At 40.9% G+C, this 20031-nt stretch overlaps 46 non-coding genes across 46 annotated transcripts; all 46 read right to left on the bottom strand.

Annotated features, from left to right (window-relative positions):
• Window positions 1-7: 7 nt before the first annotated feature.
• On the bottom strand, window positions 8-90 carry TRNAL-UAA (transfer RNA leucine (anticodon UAA)). The gene has a single exon. It is a non-coding gene; the product is annotated as a tRNA-Leu (tRNA).
• Window positions 91-444: 354 nt separating this feature from the next.
• Window positions 445-527, bottom strand: TRNAL-UAA (transfer RNA leucine (anticodon UAA)). The gene has a single exon. It is a non-coding gene; the product is annotated as a tRNA-Leu (tRNA).
• Window positions 528-881: 354 nt separating this feature from the next.
• On the bottom strand, window positions 882-964 carry TRNAL-UAA (transfer RNA leucine (anticodon UAA)). Its single transcript has one exon. It is a non-coding gene; the product is annotated as a tRNA-Leu (tRNA).
• A 353-nt stretch (window positions 965-1317) lies between these two features.
• TRNAL-UAA (transfer RNA leucine (anticodon UAA)) lies at window positions 1318-1400 on the bottom strand. Its single transcript has one exon. It is a non-coding gene; the product is annotated as a tRNA-Leu (tRNA).
• Window positions 1401-1753: 353 nt separating this feature from the next.
• TRNAL-UAA (transfer RNA leucine (anticodon UAA)) lies at window positions 1754-1836 on the bottom strand. Its single transcript has one exon. It is a non-coding gene; the product is annotated as a tRNA-Leu (tRNA).
• A 354-nt stretch (window positions 1837-2190) lies between these two features.
• On the bottom strand, window positions 2191-2273 carry TRNAL-UAA (transfer RNA leucine (anticodon UAA)). Its single transcript has one exon. It is a non-coding gene; the product is annotated as a tRNA-Leu (tRNA).
• Window positions 2274-2627: 354 nt separating this feature from the next.
• On the bottom strand, window positions 2628-2710 carry TRNAL-UAA (transfer RNA leucine (anticodon UAA)). The gene has a single exon. It is a non-coding gene; the product is annotated as a tRNA-Leu (tRNA).
• A 353-nt stretch (window positions 2711-3063) lies between these two features.
• TRNAL-UAA (transfer RNA leucine (anticodon UAA)) lies at window positions 3064-3146 on the bottom strand. Its single transcript has one exon. It is a non-coding gene; the product is annotated as a tRNA-Leu (tRNA).
• Window positions 3147-3499: 353 nt separating this feature from the next.
• On the bottom strand, window positions 3500-3582 carry TRNAL-UAA (transfer RNA leucine (anticodon UAA)). The gene has a single exon. It is a non-coding gene; the product is annotated as a tRNA-Leu (tRNA).
• A 353-nt stretch (window positions 3583-3935) lies between these two features.
• Window positions 3936-4018, bottom strand: TRNAL-UAA (transfer RNA leucine (anticodon UAA)). Its single transcript has one exon. It is a non-coding gene; the product is annotated as a tRNA-Leu (tRNA).
• A 354-nt stretch (window positions 4019-4372) lies between these two features.
• TRNAL-UAA (transfer RNA leucine (anticodon UAA)) lies at window positions 4373-4455 on the bottom strand. Its single transcript has one exon. It is a non-coding gene; the product is annotated as a tRNA-Leu (tRNA).
• Window positions 4456-4808: 353 nt separating this feature from the next.
• On the bottom strand, window positions 4809-4891 carry TRNAL-UAA (transfer RNA leucine (anticodon UAA)). Its single transcript has one exon. It is a non-coding gene; the product is annotated as a tRNA-Leu (tRNA).
• Window positions 4892-5244: 353 nt separating this feature from the next.
• Window positions 5245-5327, bottom strand: TRNAL-UAA (transfer RNA leucine (anticodon UAA)). Its single transcript has one exon. It is a non-coding gene; the product is annotated as a tRNA-Leu (tRNA).
• Window positions 5328-5680: 353 nt separating this feature from the next.
• Window positions 5681-5763, bottom strand: TRNAL-UAA (transfer RNA leucine (anticodon UAA)). Its single transcript has one exon. It is a non-coding gene; the product is annotated as a tRNA-Leu (tRNA).
• Window positions 5764-6117: 354 nt separating this feature from the next.
• On the bottom strand, window positions 6118-6200 carry TRNAL-UAA (transfer RNA leucine (anticodon UAA)). Its single transcript has one exon. It is a non-coding gene; the product is annotated as a tRNA-Leu (tRNA).
• A 353-nt stretch (window positions 6201-6553) lies between these two features.
• On the bottom strand, window positions 6554-6636 carry TRNAL-UAA (transfer RNA leucine (anticodon UAA)). Its single transcript has one exon. It is a non-coding gene; the product is annotated as a tRNA-Leu (tRNA).
• A 353-nt stretch (window positions 6637-6989) lies between these two features.
• On the bottom strand, window positions 6990-7072 carry TRNAL-UAA (transfer RNA leucine (anticodon UAA)). Its single transcript has one exon. It is a non-coding gene; the product is annotated as a tRNA-Leu (tRNA).
• A 353-nt stretch (window positions 7073-7425) lies between these two features.
• On the bottom strand, window positions 7426-7508 carry TRNAL-UAA (transfer RNA leucine (anticodon UAA)). The gene has a single exon. It is a non-coding gene; the product is annotated as a tRNA-Leu (tRNA).
• A 354-nt stretch (window positions 7509-7862) lies between these two features.
• On the bottom strand, window positions 7863-7945 carry TRNAL-UAA (transfer RNA leucine (anticodon UAA)). Its single transcript has one exon. It is a non-coding gene; the product is annotated as a tRNA-Leu (tRNA).
• A 353-nt stretch (window positions 7946-8298) lies between these two features.
• On the bottom strand, window positions 8299-8381 carry TRNAL-UAA (transfer RNA leucine (anticodon UAA)). The gene has a single exon. It is a non-coding gene; the product is annotated as a tRNA-Leu (tRNA).
• A 354-nt stretch (window positions 8382-8735) lies between these two features.
• Window positions 8736-8818, bottom strand: TRNAL-UAA (transfer RNA leucine (anticodon UAA)). The gene has a single exon. It is a non-coding gene; the product is annotated as a tRNA-Leu (tRNA).
• Window positions 8819-9172: 354 nt separating this feature from the next.
• TRNAL-UAA (transfer RNA leucine (anticodon UAA)) lies at window positions 9173-9255 on the bottom strand. Its single transcript has one exon. It is a non-coding gene; the product is annotated as a tRNA-Leu (tRNA).
• Window positions 9256-9608: 353 nt separating this feature from the next.
• On the bottom strand, window positions 9609-9691 carry TRNAL-UAA (transfer RNA leucine (anticodon UAA)). Its single transcript has one exon. It is a non-coding gene; the product is annotated as a tRNA-Leu (tRNA).
• Window positions 9692-10045: 354 nt separating this feature from the next.
• On the bottom strand, window positions 10046-10128 carry TRNAL-UAA (transfer RNA leucine (anticodon UAA)). Its single transcript has one exon. It is a non-coding gene; the product is annotated as a tRNA-Leu (tRNA).
• A 354-nt stretch (window positions 10129-10482) lies between these two features.
• TRNAL-UAA (transfer RNA leucine (anticodon UAA)) lies at window positions 10483-10565 on the bottom strand. Its single transcript has one exon. It is a non-coding gene; the product is annotated as a tRNA-Leu (tRNA).
• A 353-nt stretch (window positions 10566-10918) lies between these two features.
• On the bottom strand, window positions 10919-11001 carry TRNAL-UAA (transfer RNA leucine (anticodon UAA)). The gene has a single exon. It is a non-coding gene; the product is annotated as a tRNA-Leu (tRNA).
• A 354-nt stretch (window positions 11002-11355) lies between these two features.
• TRNAL-UAA (transfer RNA leucine (anticodon UAA)) lies at window positions 11356-11438 on the bottom strand. Its single transcript has one exon. It is a non-coding gene; the product is annotated as a tRNA-Leu (tRNA).
• A 353-nt stretch (window positions 11439-11791) lies between these two features.
• TRNAL-UAA (transfer RNA leucine (anticodon UAA)) lies at window positions 11792-11874 on the bottom strand. Its single transcript has one exon. It is a non-coding gene; the product is annotated as a tRNA-Leu (tRNA).
• A 353-nt stretch (window positions 11875-12227) lies between these two features.
• TRNAL-UAA (transfer RNA leucine (anticodon UAA)) lies at window positions 12228-12310 on the bottom strand. The gene has a single exon. It is a non-coding gene; the product is annotated as a tRNA-Leu (tRNA).
• Window positions 12311-12664: 354 nt separating this feature from the next.
• TRNAL-UAA (transfer RNA leucine (anticodon UAA)) lies at window positions 12665-12747 on the bottom strand. The gene has a single exon. It is a non-coding gene; the product is annotated as a tRNA-Leu (tRNA).
• Window positions 12748-13101: 354 nt separating this feature from the next.
• TRNAL-UAA (transfer RNA leucine (anticodon UAA)) lies at window positions 13102-13184 on the bottom strand. Its single transcript has one exon. It is a non-coding gene; the product is annotated as a tRNA-Leu (tRNA).
• A 353-nt stretch (window positions 13185-13537) lies between these two features.
• Window positions 13538-13620, bottom strand: TRNAL-UAA (transfer RNA leucine (anticodon UAA)). Its single transcript has one exon. It is a non-coding gene; the product is annotated as a tRNA-Leu (tRNA).
• Window positions 13621-13974: 354 nt separating this feature from the next.
• TRNAL-UAA (transfer RNA leucine (anticodon UAA)) lies at window positions 13975-14057 on the bottom strand. Its single transcript has one exon. It is a non-coding gene; the product is annotated as a tRNA-Leu (tRNA).
• Window positions 14058-14410: 353 nt separating this feature from the next.
• On the bottom strand, window positions 14411-14493 carry TRNAL-UAA (transfer RNA leucine (anticodon UAA)). Its single transcript has one exon. It is a non-coding gene; the product is annotated as a tRNA-Leu (tRNA).
• Window positions 14494-14846: 353 nt separating this feature from the next.
• On the bottom strand, window positions 14847-14929 carry TRNAL-UAA (transfer RNA leucine (anticodon UAA)). Its single transcript has one exon. It is a non-coding gene; the product is annotated as a tRNA-Leu (tRNA).
• Window positions 14930-15282: 353 nt separating this feature from the next.
• Window positions 15283-15365, bottom strand: TRNAL-UAA (transfer RNA leucine (anticodon UAA)). Its single transcript has one exon. It is a non-coding gene; the product is annotated as a tRNA-Leu (tRNA).
• Window positions 15366-15718: 353 nt separating this feature from the next.
• TRNAL-UAA (transfer RNA leucine (anticodon UAA)) lies at window positions 15719-15801 on the bottom strand. The gene has a single exon. It is a non-coding gene; the product is annotated as a tRNA-Leu (tRNA).
• Window positions 15802-16155: 354 nt separating this feature from the next.
• On the bottom strand, window positions 16156-16238 carry TRNAL-UAA (transfer RNA leucine (anticodon UAA)). Its single transcript has one exon. It is a non-coding gene; the product is annotated as a tRNA-Leu (tRNA).
• Window positions 16239-16592: 354 nt separating this feature from the next.
• Window positions 16593-16675, bottom strand: TRNAL-UAA (transfer RNA leucine (anticodon UAA)). Its single transcript has one exon. It is a non-coding gene; the product is annotated as a tRNA-Leu (tRNA).
• A 354-nt stretch (window positions 16676-17029) lies between these two features.
• Window positions 17030-17112, bottom strand: TRNAL-UAA (transfer RNA leucine (anticodon UAA)). Its single transcript has one exon. It is a non-coding gene; the product is annotated as a tRNA-Leu (tRNA).
• A 353-nt stretch (window positions 17113-17465) lies between these two features.
• On the bottom strand, window positions 17466-17548 carry TRNAL-UAA (transfer RNA leucine (anticodon UAA)). Its single transcript has one exon. It is a non-coding gene; the product is annotated as a tRNA-Leu (tRNA).
• Window positions 17549-17902: 354 nt separating this feature from the next.
• TRNAL-UAA (transfer RNA leucine (anticodon UAA)) lies at window positions 17903-17985 on the bottom strand. The gene has a single exon. It is a non-coding gene; the product is annotated as a tRNA-Leu (tRNA).
• A 353-nt stretch (window positions 17986-18338) lies between these two features.
• TRNAL-UAA (transfer RNA leucine (anticodon UAA)) lies at window positions 18339-18421 on the bottom strand. Its single transcript has one exon. It is a non-coding gene; the product is annotated as a tRNA-Leu (tRNA).
• A 353-nt stretch (window positions 18422-18774) lies between these two features.
• Window positions 18775-18857, bottom strand: TRNAL-UAA (transfer RNA leucine (anticodon UAA)). Its single transcript has one exon. It is a non-coding gene; the product is annotated as a tRNA-Leu (tRNA).
• Window positions 18858-19210: 353 nt separating this feature from the next.
• On the bottom strand, window positions 19211-19293 carry TRNAL-UAA (transfer RNA leucine (anticodon UAA)). The gene has a single exon. It is a non-coding gene; the product is annotated as a tRNA-Leu (tRNA).
• A 353-nt stretch (window positions 19294-19646) lies between these two features.
• TRNAL-UAA (transfer RNA leucine (anticodon UAA)) lies at window positions 19647-19729 on the bottom strand. Its single transcript has one exon. It is a non-coding gene; the product is annotated as a tRNA-Leu (tRNA).
• Between the last annotated feature and the right edge of the window lie 302 nt (window positions 19730-20031).

Raw genomic sequence — 20031 nt, 5'->3', positions numbered from 1 at the left:
AAACCTATACCAGGAGTGGGGTTTGAACCCACGCGGATACATATCCATTGGATCTTAAGTCCAACGCCTTAACCACTCGGCCATCCTGGTGTAAAACTATCCTGTTTTTGCTCCCAATCGGATGCAAATGTTGGCCATACAATGCTCTTTGATGCGGTTTTCAGAATTTGGTTCAATTTCATCTATTTCCTTGTGCAGTTTAAACATTTAGACACAAAAATCGATTCTTTCATCCAAGGTTTTGAAGACTGTTATGTGCGTAAAGCACATATGATCATGGTAGGGATCATGATTAACAATTTGCTCCTAGGATAAAAAGAATGCTATAAACACACAGTCGCAGGATTCAGATTGAGAAAAAAATTATTGGCAAAGAGACCTGCAGCAGGATCTGTTGTGTTGCTCTACGATTCCTAGCTTGCAGAGCTCCCCGGCTAAAACCTATACCAGGAGTGGGGTTTGAACCCACGCGGATACATATCCATTGGATCTTAAGTCCAACGCCTTAACCACTCGGCCATCCTGGTGTAAAACTATCCTGTTTTTGCTCCCAATCGGATGCAAATGTTGACCATACAATGCTCTTTGATGCGGTTTTCAGAATTTGGTTCAATTTCATCTATTTCCTTGTGCAGTTTAAACATTTAGACACAAAAATCGATTCTTTCATCCAAGGTTTTGAAGACTGTTATGTGCGTAAAGCACATATGATCATGGTAGGGATCATGATTAACAATTTGCTCCTAGGATAAAAAGAATGCTATAAACACACAGTCGCAGGATTCAGATTGAGAAAAAAATTATTGGCAAAGAGACCTGCAGCAGGATCTTTTGTGTTGCTCTACGATTCCTAGCTTGCAGAGCTCCCCGGCTAAAACCTATACCAGGAGTGGGGTTTGAACCCACGCGGATACATATCCATTGGATCTTAAGTCCAACGCCTTAACCACTCGGCCATCCTGGTGAAAGACTGTCTTGCTTTTGCTCCCAATCGGATACAAATGTTGGCCATGCAATGCTCTTTGATGCGGTTTTCAGAATTTGGTTCAATTTCATCTTTTTCCTTGTGCAGTTTAAACATTTAGACACAAAAATCGATTCTTTCATCCAAAGTTTTAAGATTGTAATGTGCGTAAAGCACATATGATCATGGTAGGGATCATGATTAACAATTTGCTCCTAGGATAAAAAGAATGTAATAAACACACAGTCACAGGATTCAGATTGAGAAAAAATTTATTGGCAAAGAGACCTGCAGCAGGATCTGTTGTGTTGCTCTACGATTCCTAGCTTGCAGAGCTCCCCGGCTAAAACCTATACCAGGAGTGGGGTTTGAACCCACGCGGATACATATCCATTGGATCTTAAGTCCAACGCCTTAACCACTCGGCCATCCTGGTGGAAGACTGTTCTGTTTTTGCTCCCAATCGGATACAAATGTTGGCCATGCAATGCTCTTTGATGCGGTTTTCAGAATTTGGTTCAATTTCATCTATTTCCTTGTGCAGTTTAAACATTTAGACACAAAAATCGATTCTTTCATCCAAGGTTTTGAAGATTGTTATGTGCGTAAAGCACATATGATCATGGTAGGGATCATGATTAACAATTGCTCCTAGGATAAAAAGAATGCTATAAACACACAGTCGCAGGATTCAGATTGAGAAAAAAATTATTGGCAAAGAGACCTGCAGCAGGATCTGTTGTGTTGCTCTACGATTCCTAGCTTGCAGAGCTCCCCGGCTAAAACCTATACCAGGAGTGGGGTTTGAACCCACGCGGATACATATCCATTGGATCTTAAGTCCAACGCCTTAACCACTCGGCCATCCTGGTGTAAAACTATCCTGTTTTTGCTCCCAATCGGATGCAAATGTTGGCCATACAATGCTCTTTGATGCGGTTTTCAGAATTTGGTTCAATTTCATCTATTTCCTTGTGCAGTTTAAACATTTAGACACAAAAATCGATTCTTTCATCCAAGGTTTTGAAGACTGTTATGTGCGTAAAGCACATATGATCATGGTAGGGATCATGATTAACAATTTGCTCCTAGGATAAAAAGAATGCTATAAACACACAGTCGCAGGATTCAGATTGAGAAAAAAATTATTGGCAAAGAGACCTGCAGCAGGATCTGTTGTGTTGCTCTACGATTCCTAGCTTGCAGAGCTCCCCGGCTAAAACCTATACCAGGAGTGGGGTTTGAACCCACGCGGATACATATCCATTGGATCTTAAGTCCAACGCCTTAACCACTCGGCCATCCTGGTGTAAAACTATCCTGTTTTTGCTCCCAATCGGATGCAAATGTTGGCCATACAATGCTCTTTGATGCGGTTTTCAGAATTTGGTTCAATTTCATCAATTTCCTTGTGCAGTTTAAACATTTAGACACAAAAATCGATTCTTTCATCCAAGGTTTTGAAGACTGTTATGTGCGTAAAGCACATATGATCATGGTAGGGATCATGATTAACAATTTGCTCCTAGGATAAAAAGAATGCTATAAACACACAGTCGCAGTATTCAGATTGAGAAAAAAATTATTGGCAAAGAGACCTGCAGCAGGATCTTTTGTGTTGCTCTACGATTCCTAGCTTGCAGAGCTCCCCGGCTAAAACCTATACCAGGAGTGGGGTTTGAACCCACGCGGATACATATCCATTGGATCTTAAGTCCAACGCCTTAACCACTCGGCCATCCTGGTGAAAGACTGTCTTGCTTTTGCTCCCAATCGGATACAAATGTTGGCCATGCAATGCTCTTTGATGCGGTTTTCAGAATTTGGTTCAATTTCATCTTTTTCCTTGTGCAGTTTAAACATTTAGACACAAAAATCGATTCTTTCATCCAAAGTTTTAAGATTGTAATGTGCGTAAAGCACATATGATCATGGTAGGGATCATGATTAACAATTTGCTCCTAGGATAAAAAGAATGTAATAAACACACAGTCACAGGATTCAGATTGAGAAAAAATTTATTGGCAAAGAGACCTGCAGCAGGATCTGTTGTGTTGCTCTACGATTCCTAGCTTGCAGAGCTCCCCGGCTAAAACCTATACCAGGAGTGGGGTTTGAACCCACGCGGATACATATCCATTGGATCTTAAGTCCAACGCCTTAACCACTCGGCCATCCTGGTGGAAGACTGTCCTGTTTTTGCTCCCAATCGGATGCAAATGTTGGCCATACAATGCTCTTTGATGCGGTTTTCAGAATTTGGTTCAATTTCATCTATTTCCTTGTGCAGTTTAAACATTTAGACACAAAAATCGATTCTTTCATCCAAAGTTTTAAGATTGTAATGTGCGTAAAGCACATATGATCATGGTAGGGATCATGATTAACAATTTGCTCCTAGGATAAAAAGATTGTAATAAACACACAGTCACAGGATTCAGATTGAGAAAAAATTTATTGGCAAAGAGACCTGCAGCAGGATCTGTTGTGTTGCTCTACGATTCCTAGCTTGCAGAGCTCCCCGGCTAAAACCTATACCAGGAGTGGGGTTTGAACCCACGCGGATACATATCCATTGGATCTTAAGTCCAACGCCTTAACCACTCGGCCATCCTGGTGGAAGACTGTTCTGTTTTTGCTCCCAATCGGATACAAATGTTGGCCATGCAATGCTCTTTGATGCGGTTTTCAGAATTTGGTTCAATTTCATCTATTTCCTTGTGCAGTTTAAACATTTAGACACAAAAATCGATTCTTTCATCCAAGGTTTTGAAGATTGTTATGTGCGTAAAGCACATATGATCATGGTAGGGATCATGATTAACAATTGCTCCTAGGATAAAAAGAATGCTATAAACACACAGTCGCAGGATTCAGATTGAGAAAAAAATTATTGGCAAAGAGACCTGCAGCAGGATCTGTTGTGTTGCTCTACGATTCCTAGCTTGCAGAGCTCCCCGGCTAAAACCTATACCAGGAGTGGGGTTTGAACCCACGCGGATACATATCCATTGGATCTTAAGTCCAACGCCGTAACCACTCGGCCATCCTGGTGTAAAACTATCCTGTTTTTGCTCCCAATCGGATGCAAATGTTGGCCATACAATGCTCTTTGATGCGGTTTTCAGAATTTGGTTCAATTTCATCTATTTCCTTGTGCAGTTTAAACATTTAGACACAAAAATCGATTCTTTCATCCAAGGTTTTGAAGACTGTTATGTGCGTAAAGCACATATGATCATGGTAGGGATCATGATTAACAATTTGCTCCTAGGATAAAAAGAATGCTATAAACACACAGTCGCAGGATTCAGATTGAGAAAAAAATTATTGGCAAAGAGACCTGCAGCAGGATCTTTTGTGTTGCTCTACGATTCCTAGCTTGCAGAGCTCCCCGGCTAAAACCTATACCAGGAGTGGGGTTTGAACCCACGCGGATACATATCCATTGGATCTTAAGTCCAACGCCTTAACCACTCGGCCATCCTGGTGAAAGACTGTCTTGCTTTTGCTCCCAATCGGATACAAATGTTGGCCATGCAATGCTCTTTGATGCGGTTTTCAGAATTTGGTTCAATTTCATCTTTTTCCTTGTGCAGTTTAAACATTTAGACACAAAAATCGATTCTTTCATCCAAAGTTTTAAGATTGTAATGTGCGTAAAGCACATATGATCATGGTAGGGATCATGATTAACAATTTGCTCCTAGGATAAAAAGAATGTAATAAACACACAGTCACAGGATTCAGATTGAGAAAAAATTTATTGGCAAAGAGACCTGCAGCAGGATCTGTTGTGTTGCTCTACGATTCCTAGCTTGCAGAGCTCCCCGGCTAAAACCTATACCAGGAGTGGGGTTTGAACCCACGCGGATACATATCCATTGGATCTTAAGTCCAACGCCTTAACCACTCGGCCATCCTGGTGGAAGACTGTCCTGTTTTTGCTCCCAATCGGATGCAAATGTTGGCCATACAATGCTCTTTGATGCGGTTTTCAGAATTTGGTTCAATTTCATCTATTTCCTTGTGCAGTTTAAACATTTAGACACAAAAATCGATTCTTTCATCCAAAGTTTTAAGATTGTAATGTGCGTAAAGCACATATGATCATGGTAGGGATCATGATTAACAATTTGCTCCTAGGATAAAAAGAATGTAATAAACACACAGTCACAGGATTCAGATTGAGAAAAAATTTATTGGCAAAGAGACCTGCAGCAGGATCTGTTGTGTTGCTCTACGATTCCTAGCTTGCAGAGCTCCCCGGCTAAAACCTATACCAGGAGTGGGGTTTGAACCCACGCGGATACATATCCATTGGATCTTAAGTCCAACGCCTTAACCACTCGGCCATCCTGGTGGAAGACTGTTCTGTTTTTGCTCCCAATCGGATACAAATGTTGGCCATGCAATGCTCTTTGATGCGGTTTTCAGAATTTGGTTCAATTTCATCTATTTCCTTGTGCAGTTTAAACATTTAGACACAAAAATCGATTCTTTCATCCAAGGTTTTGAAGATTGTTATGTGCGTAAAGCACATATGATCATGGTAGGGATCATGATTAACAATTGCTCCTAGGATAAAAAGAATGCTATAAACACACAGTCGCAGGATTCAGATTGAGAAAAAAATTATTGGCAAAGAGACCTGCAGCAGGATCTGTTGTGTTGCTCTACGATTCCTAGCTTGCAGAGCTCCCCGGCTAAAACCTATACCAGGAGTGGGGTTTGAACCCACGCGGATACATATCCATTGGATCTTAAGTCCAACGCCTTAACCACTCGGCCATCCTGGTGTAAAACTATCCTGTTTTTGCTCCCAATCGGATGCAAATGTTGGCCATACAATGCTCTTTGATGCGGTTTTCAGAATTTGGTTCAATTTCATCTATTTCCTTGTGCAGTTTAAACATTTAGACACAAAAATCGATTCTTTCATCCAAGGTTTTGAAGACTGTTATGTGCGTAAAGCACATATGATCATGGTAGGGATCATGATTAACAATTTGCTCCTAGGATAAAAAGAATGCTATAAACACACAGTCGCAGGATTCAGATTGAGAAAAAAATTATTGGCAAAGAGACCTGCAGCAGGATCTGTTGTGTTGCTCTACGATTCCTAGCTTGCAGAGCTCCCCGGCTAAAACCTATACCAGGAGTGGGGTTTGAACCCACGCGGATACATATCCATTGGATCTTAAGTCCAACGCCTTAACCACTCGGCCATCCTGGTGAAAGACTGTCTTGCTTTTGCTCCCAATCGGATACAAATGTTGGCCATGCAATGCTCTTTGATGCGGTTTTCAGAATTTGGTTCAATTTCATCTTTTTCCTTGTGCAGTTTAAACATTTAGACACAAAAATCGATTCTTTCATCCAAAGTTTTAAGATTGTAATGTGCGTAAAGCACATATGATCATGGTAGGGATCATGATTAACAATTTGCTCCTAGGATAAAAAGAATGTAATAAACACACAGTCACAGGATTCAGATTGAGAAAAAATTTATTGGCAAAGAGACCTGCAGCAGGATCTGTTGTGTTGCTCTACGATTCCTAGCTTGCAGAGCTCCCCGGCTAAAACCTATACCAGGAGTGGGGTTTGAACCCACGCGGATACATATCCATTGGATCTTAGGTCCAACGCCTTAACCACTCGGCCATCCTGGTGGAAGACTGTCCTGTTTTTGCTCCCAATCGGATGCAAATGTTGGCCATACAATGCTCTTTGATGCGGTTTTCAGAATTTGGTTCAATTTCATCTATTTCCTTGTGCAGTTTAAACATTTAGACACAAAAATCGATTCTTTCATCCAAAGTTTTAAGATTGTAATGTGCGTAAAGCACATATGATCATGGTAGGGATCATGATTAACAATTTGCTCCTAGGATAAAAAGAATGTAATAAACACACAGTCACAGGATTCAGATTGAGAAAAAATTTATTGGCAAAGAGACCTGCAGCAGGATCTGTTGTGTTGCTCTACGATTCCTAGCTTGCAGAGCTCCCCGGCTAAAACCTATACCAGGAGTGGGGTTTGAACCCACGCGGATACATATCCATTGGATCTTAAGTCCAACGCCTTAACCACTCGGCCATCCTGGTGGAAGACTGTTCTGTTTTTGCTCCCAATCGGATACAAATGTTGGCCATGCAATGCTCTTTGATGCGGTTTTCAGAATTTGGTTCAATTTCATCTATTTCCTTGTGCAGTTTAAACATTTAGACACAAAAATCGATTCTTTCATCCAAGGTTTTGAAGATTGTTATGTGCGTAAAGCACATATGATCATGGTAGGGATCATGATTAACAATTGCTCCTAGGATAAAAAGAATGCTATAAACACACAGTCGCAGGATTCAGATTGAGAAAAAAATTATTGGCAAAGAGACCTGCAGCAGGATCTGTTGTGTTGCTCTACGATTCCTAGCTTGCAGAGCTCCCCGGCTAAAACCTATACCAGGAGTGGGGTTTGAACCCACGCGGATACATATCCATTGGATCTTAAGTCCAACGCCGTAACCACTCGGCCATCCTGGTGTAAAACTATCCTGTTTTTGCTCCCAATCGGATGCAAATGTTGGCCATACAATGCTCTTTGATGCGGTTTTCAGAATTTGGTTCAATTTCATCTATTTCCTTGTGCAGTTTAAACATTTAGACACAAAAATCGATTCTTTCATCCAAGGTTTTGAAGACTGTTATGTGCGTAAAGCACATATGATCATGGTAGGGATCATGATTAACAATTTGCTCCTAGGATAAAAAGAATGCTATAAACACACAGTCGCAGGATTCAGATTGAGAAAAAAATTATTGGCAAAGAGACCTGCAGCAGGATCTTTTGTGTTGCTCTACGATTCCTAGCTTGCAGAGCTCCCCGGCTAAAACCTATACCAGGAGTGGGGTTTGAACCCACGCGGATACATATCCATTGGATCTTAAGTCCAACGCCTTAACCACTCGGCCATCCTGGTGAAAGACTGTCTTGCTTTTGCTCCCAATCGGATACAAATGTTGGCCATGCAATGCTCTTTGATGCGGTTTTCAGAATTTGGTTCAATTTCATCTTTTTCCTTGTGCAGTTTAAACATTTAGACACAAAAATCGATTCTTTCATCCAAAGTTTTAAGATTGTAATGTGCGTAAAGCACATATGATCATGGTAGGGATCATGATTAACAATTTGCTCCTAGGATAAAAAGAATGTAATAAACACACAGTCACAGGATTCAGATTGAGAAAAAATTTATTGGCAAAGAGACCTGCAGCAGGATCTGTTGTGTTGCTCTACGATTCCTAGCTTGCAGAGCTCCCCGGCTAAAACCTATACCAGGAGTGGGGTTTGAACCCACGCGGATACATATCCATTGGATCTTAAGTCCAACGCCTTAACCACTCGGCCATCCTGGTGGAAGACTGTCCTGTTTTTACTCCCAATCGGATACAAATGTTGGCCATGCAATGCTCTTTGATGTGGTTTTCAGAATTTGGTTCAATTTCATCTATTTCCTTGTGCAGTTTAAACATTTAGACACAAAAATCGATTCTTTCATCCAAGGTTTTGAAGATTGTTATGTGCGTAAAGCACATATGATCATGGTAGGGATCATGATTAACAATTTGCTCCTAGGATAAAAAGAATGCTATAAACACACAGTCGCAGGATTCAGATTGAGAAAAAAATTATTGGCAAAGAGACCTGCAGCAGGATCTTTTGTGTTGCTCTACGATTCCTAGCTTGCAGAGCTCCCCGGCTAAAACCTATACCAGGAGTGGGGTTTGAACCCACGCGGATACATATCCATTGGATCTTAAGTCCAACGCCTTAACCACTCGGCCATCCTAGTGTAAAACTATCCCGTTTCTGCTCCCAATCGGATGCAAATGTTGGCCATACAATGCTCTTTGATGCGGTTTTCAGAATTTGGTTCAATTTCATCTATTTCCTTGTGCAGTTTAAACATTTAGACACAAAAATCGATTCTTTCATCCAAGGTTTTGAAGACTGTTATGTGCGTAAAGCACATATGATCATGGTAGGGATCATGATTAACAATTTGCTCCTAGGATAAAAAGAATGCTATAAACACACAGTCGCAGGATTCAGATTGAGAAAAAAATTATTGGCAAAGAGACCTGCAGCAGGATCTTTTGTGTTGCTCTACGATTCCTAGCTTGCAGAGCTCCCCGGCTAAAACCTATACCAGGAGTGGGGTTTGAACCCACGCGGATACATATCCATTGGATCTTAAGTCCAACGCCTTAACCACTCGGCCATCCTGGTGAAAGACTGTCTTGCTTTTGCTCCCAATCGGATACAAATGTTGGCCATGCAATGCTCTTTGATGCGGTTTTCAGAATTTGGTTCAATTTCATCTTTTTCCTTGTGCAGTTTAAACATTTAGACACAAAAATCGATTCTTTCATCCAAAGTTTTAAGATTGTAATGTGCGTAAAGCACATATGATCATGGTAGGGATCATGATTAACAATTTGCTCCTAGGATAAAAAGAATGTAATAAACACACAGTCACAGGATTCAGATTGAGAAAAAATTTATTGGCAAAGAGACCTGCAGCAGGATCTGTTGTGTTGCTCTACGATTCCTAGCTTGCAGAGCTCCGCGGCTAAAACCTATACCAGGAGTGGGGTTTGAACCCACGCGGATACATATCCATTGGATCTTAAGTCCAACGCCTTAACCACTCGGCCATCCTGGTGGAAGACTGTCCTGTTTTTACTCCCAATCGGATACAAATGTTGGCCATGCAATGCTCTTTGATGTGGTTTTCAGAATTTGGTTCAATTTCATCTATTTCCTTGTGCAGTTTAAACATTTAGACACAAAAATCGATTCTTTCATCCAAGGTTTTGAAGATTGTTATGTGCGTAAAGCACATATGATCATGGTAGGGATCATGATTAACAATTTGCTCCTAGGATAAAAAGAATGCTATAAACACACAGTCGCAGGATTCAGATTGAGAAAAAAATTATTGGCAAAGAGACCTGCAGCAGGATCTTTTGTGTTGCTCTACGATTCCTAGCTTGCAGAGCTCCCCGGCTAAAACCTATACCAGGAGTGGGGTTTGAACCCACGCGGATACATATCCATTGGATCTTAAGTCCAACGCCTTAACCACTCGGCCATCCTGGTGGAAGACTGTTCTGTTTTTGCTCCCAATCGGATGCAAATGTTGGCCATACAATGCTCTTTGATGCGGTTTTCAGAATTTGGTTCAATTTCATCTATTTCCTTGTGCAGTTTAAACATTTAGACACAAAAATCGATTCTTTCATCCAAGGTTTTGAAGACTGTTATGTGCGTAAAGCACATATGATCATGGTAGGGATCATGATTAACAATTTGCTCCTAGGATAAAAAGAATGCTATAAACACACAGTCGCAGGATTCAGATTGAGAAAAAAATTATTGGCAAAGAGACCTGCAGCAGGATCTTTTGTGTTGCTCTACGATTCCTAGCTTGCAGAGCTCCCCGGCTAAAACCTATACCAGGAGTGGGGTTTGAACCCACGCGGATACATATCCATTGGATCTTAAGTCCAACGCCTTAACCACTCGGCCATCCTGGTGAAAGACTGTCTTGCTTTTGCTCCCAATCGGATACAAATGTTGGCCATGCAATGCTCTTTGATGCGGTTTTCAGAATTTGGTTCAATTTCATCTTTTTCCTTGTGCAGTTTAAACATTTAGACACAAAAATCGATTCTTTCATCCAAAGTTTTAAGATTGTAATGTGCGTAAAGCACATATGATCATGGTAGGGATCATGATTAACAATTTGCTCCTAGGATAAAAAGAATGTAATAAACACACAGTCACAGGATTCAGATTGAGAAAAAATTTATTGGCAAAGAGACCTGCAGCAGGATCTGTTGTGTTGCTCTACGATTCCTAGCTTGCAGAGCTCCGCGGCTAAAACCTATACCAGGAGTGGGGTTTGAACCCACGCGGATACATATCCATTGGATCTTAAGTCCAACGCCTTAACCACTCGGCCATCCTGGTGGAAGACTGTCCTGTTTTTACTCCCAATCGGATACAAATGTTGGCCATGCAATGCTCTTTGATGTGGTTTTCAGAATTTGGTTCAATTTCATCTATTTCCTTGTGCAGTTTAAACATTTAGACACAAAAATCGATTCTTTCATCCAAGGTTTTGAAGATTGTTATGTGCGTAAAGCACATATGATCATGGTAGGGATCATGATTAACAATTTGCTCCTAGGATAAAAAGAATGCTATAAACACACAGTCGCAGGATTCAGATTGAGAAAAAAATTATTGGCAAAGAGACCTGCAGCAGGATCTTTTGTGTTGCTCTACGATTCCTAGCTTGCAGAGCTCCCCGGCTAAAACCTATACCAGGAGTGGGGTTTGAACCCACGCGGATACATATCCATTGGATCTTAAGTCCAACGCCTTAACCACTCGGCCATCCTGGTGAAAGACTGTCTTGCTTTTGCTCCCAATCGGATACAAATGTTGGCCATGCAATGCTCTTTGATGCGGTTTTCAGAATTTGGTTCAATTTCATCTTTTTCCTTGTGCAGTTTAAACATTTAGACACAAAAATCGATTCTTTCATCCAAAGTTTTAAGATTGTAATGTGCGTAAAGCACATATGATCATGGTAGGGATCATGATTAACAATTTGCTCCTAGGATAAAAAGAATGTAATAAACACACAGTCACAGGATTCAGATTGAGAAAAAATTTATTGGCAAAGAGACCTGCAGCAGGATCTGTTGTGTTGCTCTACGATTCCTAGCTTGCAGAGCTCCCCGGCTAAAACCTATACCAGGAGTGGGGTTTGAACCCACGCGGATACATATCCATTGGATCTTAAGTCCAACGCCTTAACCACTCGGCCATTCTGGCGGAAGACTGTCCTGTTTTTGCTCCCAATCGGATGCAAATGTTGGCCATACAATGCTCTTTGATGCGGTTTTCAGAATTTGGTTCAATTTCATCTTTTTCCTTGTGCAGTTTAAACATTTAGACACAAAAATCGATTCTTTCATCCAAAGTTTTAAGATTGTAATGTGCGTAAAGCACATATGATCATGGTAGGGATCATGATTAACAATTTGCTCCTAGGATAAAAAGAATGTAATAAACACACAGTCACAGGATTCAGATTGAGAAAAAATTTATTGGCAAAGAGACCTGCAGCAGGATCTGTTGTGTTGCTCTACGATTCCTAGCTTGCAGAGCTCCCCGGCTAAAACCTATACCAGGAGTGGGGTTTGAACCCACGCGGATACATATCCATTGGATCTTAAGTCCAACGCCTTAACCACTCGGCCATCCTGGTGGAAGACTGTCCTGTTTTTACTCCCAATCGGATACAAATGTTGGCCATGCAATGCTCTTTGATGTGGTTTTCAGAATTTGGTTCAATTTCATCTATTTCCTTGTGCAGTTTAAACATTTAGACACAAAAATCGATTCTTTCATCCAAGGTTTTGAAGATTGTTATGTGCGTAAAGCACATATGATCATGGTAGGGATCATGATTAACAATTTGCTCCTAGGATAAAAAGAATGCTATAAACACACAGTCGCAGGATTCAGATTGAGAAAAAAATTATTGGCAAAGAGACCTGCAGCAGGATCTTTTGTGTTGCTCTACGATTCCTAGCTTGCAGAGCTCCCCGGCTAAAACCTATACCAGGAGTGGGGTTTGAACCCACGCGGATACATATCCATTGGATCTTAAGTCCAACGCCTTAACCACTCGGCCATCCTAGTGTAAAACTATCCCGTTTCTGCTCCCAATCGGATGCAAATGTTGGCCATACAATGCTCTTTGATGCGGTTTTCAGAATTTGGTTCAATTTCATCTATTTCCTTGTGCAGTTTAAACATTTAGACACAAAAATCGATTCTTTCATCCAAGGTTTTGAAGACTGTTATGTGCGTAAAGCACATATGATCATGGTAGGGATCATGATTAACAATTTGCTCCTAGGATAAAAAGAATGCTATAAACACACAGTCGCAGGATTCAGATTGAGAAAAAAATTATTGGCAAAGAGACCTGCAGCAGGATCTTTTGTGTTGCTCTACGATTCCTAGCTTGCAGAGCTCCCCGGCTAAAACCTATACCAGGAGTGGGGTTTGAACCCACGCGGATACATATCCATTGGATCTTAAGTCCAACGCCTTAACCACTCGGCCATCCTGGTGAAAGACTGTCTTGCTTTTGCTCCCAATCGGATACAAATGTTGGCCATGCAATGCTCTTTGATGCGGTTTTCAGAATTTGGTTCAATTTCATCTTTTTCCTTGTGCAGTTTAAACATTTAGACACAAAAATCGATTCTTTCATCCAAAGTTTTAAGATTGTAATGTGCGTAAAGCACATATGATCATGGTAGGGATCATGATTAACAATTTGCTCCTAGGATAAAAAGAATGTAATAAACACACAGTCACAGGATTCAGATTGAGAAAAAATTTATTGGCAAAGAGACCTGCAGCAGGATCTGTTGTGTTGCTCTACGATTCCTAGCTTGCAGAGCTCCGCGGCTAAAACCTATACCAGGAGTGGGGTTTGAACCCACGCGGATACATATCCATTGGATCTTAAGTCCAACGCCTTAACCACTCGGCCATCCTGGTGGAAGACTGTCCTGTTTTTACTCCCAATCGGATACAAATGTTGGCCATGCAATGCTCTTTGATGTGGTTTTCAGAATTTGGTTCAATTTCATCTATTTCCTTGTGCAGTTTAAACATTTAGACACAAAAATCGATTCTTTCATCCAAGGTTTTGAAGATTGTTATGTGCGTAAAGCACATATGATCATGGTAGGGATCATGATTAACAATTTGCTCCTAGGATAAAAAGAATGCTATAAACACACAGTCGCAGGATTCAGATTGAGAAAAAAATTATTGGCAAAGAGACCTGCAGCAGGATCTTTTGTGTTGCTCTACGATTCCTAGCTTGCAGAGCTCCCCGGCTAAAACCTATACCAGGAGTGGGGTTTGAACCCACGCGGATACATATCCATTGGATCTTAAGTCCAACGCCTTAACCACTCGGCCATCCTGGTGAAAGACTGTCTTGCTTTTGCTCCCAATCGGATACAAATGTTGGCCATGCAATGCTCTTTGATGCGGTTTTCAGAATTTGGTTCAATTTCATCTTTTTCCTTGTGCAGTTTAAACATTTAGACACAAAAATCGATTCTTTCATCCAAAGTTTTAAGATTGTAATGTGCGTAAAGCACATATGATCATGGTAGGGATCATGATTAACAATTTGCTCCTAGGATAAAAAGAATGTAATAAACACACAGTCACAGGATTCAGATTGAGAAAAAATTTATTGGCAAAGAGACCTGCAGCAGGATCTGTTGTGTTGCTCTACGATTCCTAGCTTGCAGAGCTCCCCGGCTAAAACCTATACCAGGAGTGGGGTTTGAACCCACGCGGATACATATCCATTGGATCTTAAGTCCAACGCCTTAACCACTCGGCCATTCTGGCGGAAGACTGTCCTGTTTTTGCTCCCAATCGGATGCAAATGTTGGCCATACAATGCTCTTTGATGCGGTTTTCAGAATTTGGTTCAATTTCATCTTTTTCCTTGTGCAGTTTAAACATTTAGACACAAAAATCGATTCTTTCATCCAAAGTTTTAAGATTGTAATGTGCGTAAAGCACATATGATCATGGTAGGGATCATGATTAACAATTTGCTCCTAGGATAAAAAGAATGTAATAAACACACAGTCACAGGATTCAGATTGAGAAAAAATTTATTGGCAAAGAGACCTGCAGCAGGATCTGTTGTGTTGCTCTACGATTCCTAGCTTGCAGAGCTCCCCGGCTAAAACCTATACCAGGAGTGGGGTTTGAACCCACGCGGATACATATCCATTGGATCTTAAGTCCAACGCTTTAACCACTCGGCCATCCTGGTGGAAGACTGTCCTGTTTTTGCTCCCAATCGGATGCAAATGTTGGCCATACAATGCTCTTTGATGCGGTTTTCAGAATTTGGTTCAATTTCATCTATTTCCTTGTGCAGTTTAAACATTTAGACACAAAAATCGATTCTTTCATCCAAAGTTTTAAGATTGTAATGTGCGTAAAGCACATATGATCATGGTAGGGATCATGATTAACAATTTGCTCCTAGGATAAAAAGAATGTAATAAACACACAGTCACAGGATTCAGATTGAGAAAAAATTTATTGGCAAAGAGACCTGCAGCAGGATCTGTTGTGTTGCTCTACGATTCCTAGCTTGCAGAGCTCCCCGGCTAAAACCTATACCAGGAGTGGGGTTTGAACCCACGCGGATACATATCCATTGGATCTTAAGTCCAACGCCTTAACCACTCGGCCATCCTGGTGGAAGACTGTTCTGTTTTTGCTCCCAATCGGATACAAATGTTGGCCATGCAATGCTCTTTGATGCGGTTTTCAGAATTTGGTTCAATTTCATCTATTTCCTTGTGCAGTTTAAACATTTAGACACAAAAATCGATTCTTTCATCCAAGGTTTTGAAGATTGTTATGTGCGTAAAGCACATATGATCATGGTAGGGATCATGATTAACAATTGCTCCTAGGATAAAAAGAATGCTATAAACACACAGTCGCAGGATTCAGATTGAGAAAAAAATTATTGGCAAAGAGACCTGCAGCAGGATCTGTTGTGTTGCTCTACGATTCCTAGCTTGCAGAGCTCCCCGGCTAAAACCTATACCAGGAGTGGGGTTTGAACCCACGCGGATACATATCCATTGGATCTTAAGTCCAACGCCGTAACCACTCGGCCATCCTGGTGTAAAACTATCCTGTTTTTGCTCCCAATCGGATGCAAATGTTGGCCATACAATGCTCTTTGATGCGGTTTTCAGAATTTGGTTCAATTTCATCTATTTCCTTGTGCAGTTTAAACATTTAGACACAAAAATCGATTCTTTCATCCAAGGTTTTGAAGACTGTTATGTGCGTAAAGCACATATGATCATGGTAGGGATCATGATTAACAATTTGCTCCTAGGATAAAAAGAATGCTATAAACACACAGTCGCAGGATTCAGATTGAGAAAAAAATTATTGGCAAAGAGACCTGCAGCAGGATCTTTTGTGTTGCTCTACGATTCCTAGCTTGCAGAGCTCCCCGGCTAAAACCTATACCAGGAGTGGGGTTTGAACCCACGCGGATACATATCCATTGGATCTTAAGTCCAACGCCTTAACCACTCGGCCATCCTAGTGTAAAACTATCCTGTTTTTGCTCCCAATCGGATGCAAATGTTGGCCATACAATGCTCTTTGATGCGGTTTTCAGAATTTGGTTCAATTTCATCTATTTCCTTGTGCAGTTTAAACATTTAGACACAAAAATCGATTCTTTCATCCAAGGTTTTGAAGACTGTTATGTGCGTAAAGCACATATGATCATGGTAGGGATCATGATTAACAATTTGCTCCTAGGATAAAAAGAATGCTATAAACACACAGTCGCAGGATTCAGATTGAGAAAAAAATTATTGGCAAAGAGACCTGCAGCAGGATCTTTTGTGTTGCTCTACGATTCCTAGCTTGCAGAGCTCCCCGGCTAAAACCTATACCAGGAGTGGGGTTTGAACCCACGCGGATACATATCCATTGGATCTTAAGTCCAACGCCTTAACCACTCGGCCATCCTGGTGAAAGACTGTCTTGCTTTTGCTCCCAATCGGATACAAATGTTGGCCATGCAATGCTCTTTGATGCGGTTTTCAGAATTTGGTTCAATTTCATCTTTTTCCTTGTGCAGTTTAAACATTTAGACACAAAAATCGATTCTTTCATCCAAGGTTTTGAAGATTGTTATGTGCGTAAAGCACATATGATCATGGTAGGGATCATGATTAACAATTTGCTCCTAGGATAAAAAGAATGCTATAAACACACAGTCGCAGGATTCAGATTGAGAAAAAAATTATTGGCAAAGAGACCTGCAGCAGGATCTTTTGTGTTGCTCTACGATTCCTAGCTTGCAGAGCTCCCCGGCTAAAACCTATACCAGGAGTGGGGTTTGAACCCACGCGGATACATATCCATTGGATCTTAAGTCCAACGCCTTAACCACTCGGCCATCCTGGTGAAAGACTGTCTTGCTTTTGCTCCCAATCGGATACAAATGTTGGCCATGCAATGCTCTTTGATGCGGTTTTCAGAATTTGGTTCAATTTCATCTTTTTCCTTGTGCAGTTTAAACATTTAGACACAAAAATCGATTCTTTCATCCAAAGTTTTAAGATTGTAATGTGCGTAAAGCACATATGATCATGGTAGGGATCATGATTAACAATTTGCTCCTAGGATAAAAAGAATGTAATAAACACACAGTCACAGGATTCAGATTGAGAAAAAATTTATTGGCAAAGAGACCTGCAGCAGGATCTGTTGTGTTGCTCTACGATTCCTAGCTTGCAGAGCTCCCCGGCTAAAACCTATACCAGGAGTGGGGTTTGAACCCACGCGGATACATATCCATTGGATCTTAAGTCCAACGCCTTAACCACTCGGCCATCCTGGTGGAAGACTGTCCTGTCTTCACTCCCAATCGGATACAAATGTTGGCCATGCAATGCTCTTTGATGTGGTTTTCAGAATTTGGTTCAATTTCATCTATTTCCTTGTGCAGTTTAAACATTTAGACACAAAAATCGATTCTTTCATCCAAGGTTTTGAAGATTGTTATGTGCGTAAAGCACATATGATCATGGTAGGGATCATGATTAACAATTTGCTCCTAGGATAAAAAGAATGCTATAAACACACAGTCGCAGGATTCAGATTGAGAAAAAAATTATTGGCAAAGAGACCTGCAGCAGGATCTTTTGTGTTGCTCTACGATTCCTAGCTTGCAGAGCTCCCCGGCTAAAACCTATACCAGGAGTGGGGTTTGAACCCACGCGGATACATATCCATTGGATCTTAAGTCCAACGCCTTAACCACTCGGCCATCCTGGTGAAAGACTGTCTTGCTTTTGCTCCCAATCGGATACAAATGTTGGCCATGCAATGCTCTTTGATGCGGTTTTCAGAATTTGGTTCAATTTCATCTTTTTCCTTGTGCAGTTTAAACATTTAGACACAAAAATCGATTCTTTCATCCAAAGTTTTAAGATTGTAATGTGCGTAAAGCACATATGATCATGGTAGGGATCATGATTAACAATTTGCTCCTAGGATAAAAAGAATGTAATAAACACACAGTCACAGGATTCAGATTGAGAAAAAATTTATTGGCAAAGAGACCTGCAGCAGGATCTGTTGTGTTGCTCTACGATTCCTAGCTTGCAGAGCTCCCCGGCTAAAACCTATACCAGGAGTGGGGTTTGAACCCACGCGGATACATATCCATTGGATCTTAAGTCCAACGCCTTAACCACTCGGCCATCCTGGCGGAAGACTGTCCTGTTTTTGCTCCCAATCGGATGCAAATGTTGGCCATACAATGCTCTTTGATGCGGTTTTCAGAATTTGGTTCAATTTCATCTATTTCCTTGTGCAGTTTAAACATTTAGACACAAAAATCGATTCTTTCATCCAAAGTTTTAAGATTGTAATGTGCGTAAAGCACATATGATCATGGTAGGGATCATGATTAACAATTTGCTCCTAGGATAAAAAGAATGTAATAAACACACAGTCACAGGATTCAGATTGAGAAAAAATTTATTGGCAAAGAGACCTGCAGCAGGATCTGTTGTGTTGCTCTACGATTCCTAGCTTGCAGAGCTCCCCGGCTAAAACCTATACCAGGAGTGGGGTTTGAACCCACGCGGATACATATCCATTGGATCTTAGGTCCAACGCCTTAACCACTCGGCCATCCTGGTGGAAGACTGTCCTGTTTTTGCTCCCAATCGGATGCAAATGTTGGCCATACAATGCTCTTTGATGCGGTTTTCAGAATTTGGTTCAATTTCATCTATTTCCTTGTGCAGTTTAAACATTTAGACACAAAAATCGATTCTTTCATCCAAAGTTTTAAGATTGTAATGTGCGTAAAGCACATATGATCATGGTAGAGATCATGATTAACAATTTGCTCCTAGGATAAAAAGAATGCTATAAACACACAGTCGCAGGATTCAGATTGAGAAAAAAATTATTGGCAAAGAGACCTGCAGCAGGATCTTTTGTGTTGCTCTACGATTCCTAGCTTGCAGAGCTCCCCGGCTAAAACCTATACCAGGAGTGGGGTTTGAACCCACGCGGATACATATCCATTGGATCTTAGGTCCAACGCCTTAACCACTCGGCCATCCTGGTGGAAGACTGTCCTGTTTTTGCTCCCAATCGGATGCAAATGTTGGCCATACAATGCTCTTTGATGCGGTTTTCAGAATTTGGTTCAATTTCATCTATTTCCTTGTGCAGTTTAAACATTTAGACACAAAAATCGATTCTTTCATCCAAAGTTTTAAGATTGTAATGTGCGTAAAGCACATATGATCATGGTAGGGATCATGATTAACAATTTGCTCCTAGGATAAAAAGATTGTAATAAACACACAGTCACAGGATTCAGATTGAGAAAAAATTTATTGGCAAAGAGACCTGCAGCAGGATCTGTTGTGTTGCTCTACGATTCCTAGCTTGCAGAGCTCCCCGGCTAAAACCTATACCAGGAGTGGGGTTTGAACCCACGCGGATACATATCCATTGGATCTTAAGTCCAACGCCTTAACCACTCGGCCATCCTGGTGGAAGACTGTTCTGTTTTTGCTCCCAATCGGATACAAATGTTGGCCATGCAATGCTCTTTGATGCGGTTTTCAGAATTTGGTTCAATTTCATCTATTTCCTTGTGCAGTTTAAACATTTAGACACAAAAATCGATTCTTTCATCCAAGGTTTTGAAGATTGTTATGTGCGTAAAGCACATATGATCATGGTAGGGATCATGATTAACAATTGCTCCTAGGATAAAAAGAATGCTATAAACACACAGTCGCAGGATTCAGATTGAGAAAAAAATTATTGGCAAAGAGACCTGCAGCAGGATCT

The sequence above is a fragment of the Eleutherodactylus coqui genome, chromosome 3 (assembly GCF_035609145.1).
Source record: "Eleutherodactylus coqui strain aEleCoq1 chromosome 3, aEleCoq1.hap1, whole genome shotgun sequence".
Classification (NCBI taxonomy): Eukaryota; Metazoa; Chordata; class Amphibia; order Anura; family Eleutherodactylidae; genus Eleutherodactylus; species Eleutherodactylus coqui.
This window is presented reverse-complemented; position numbering and strand designations above follow the sequence as displayed.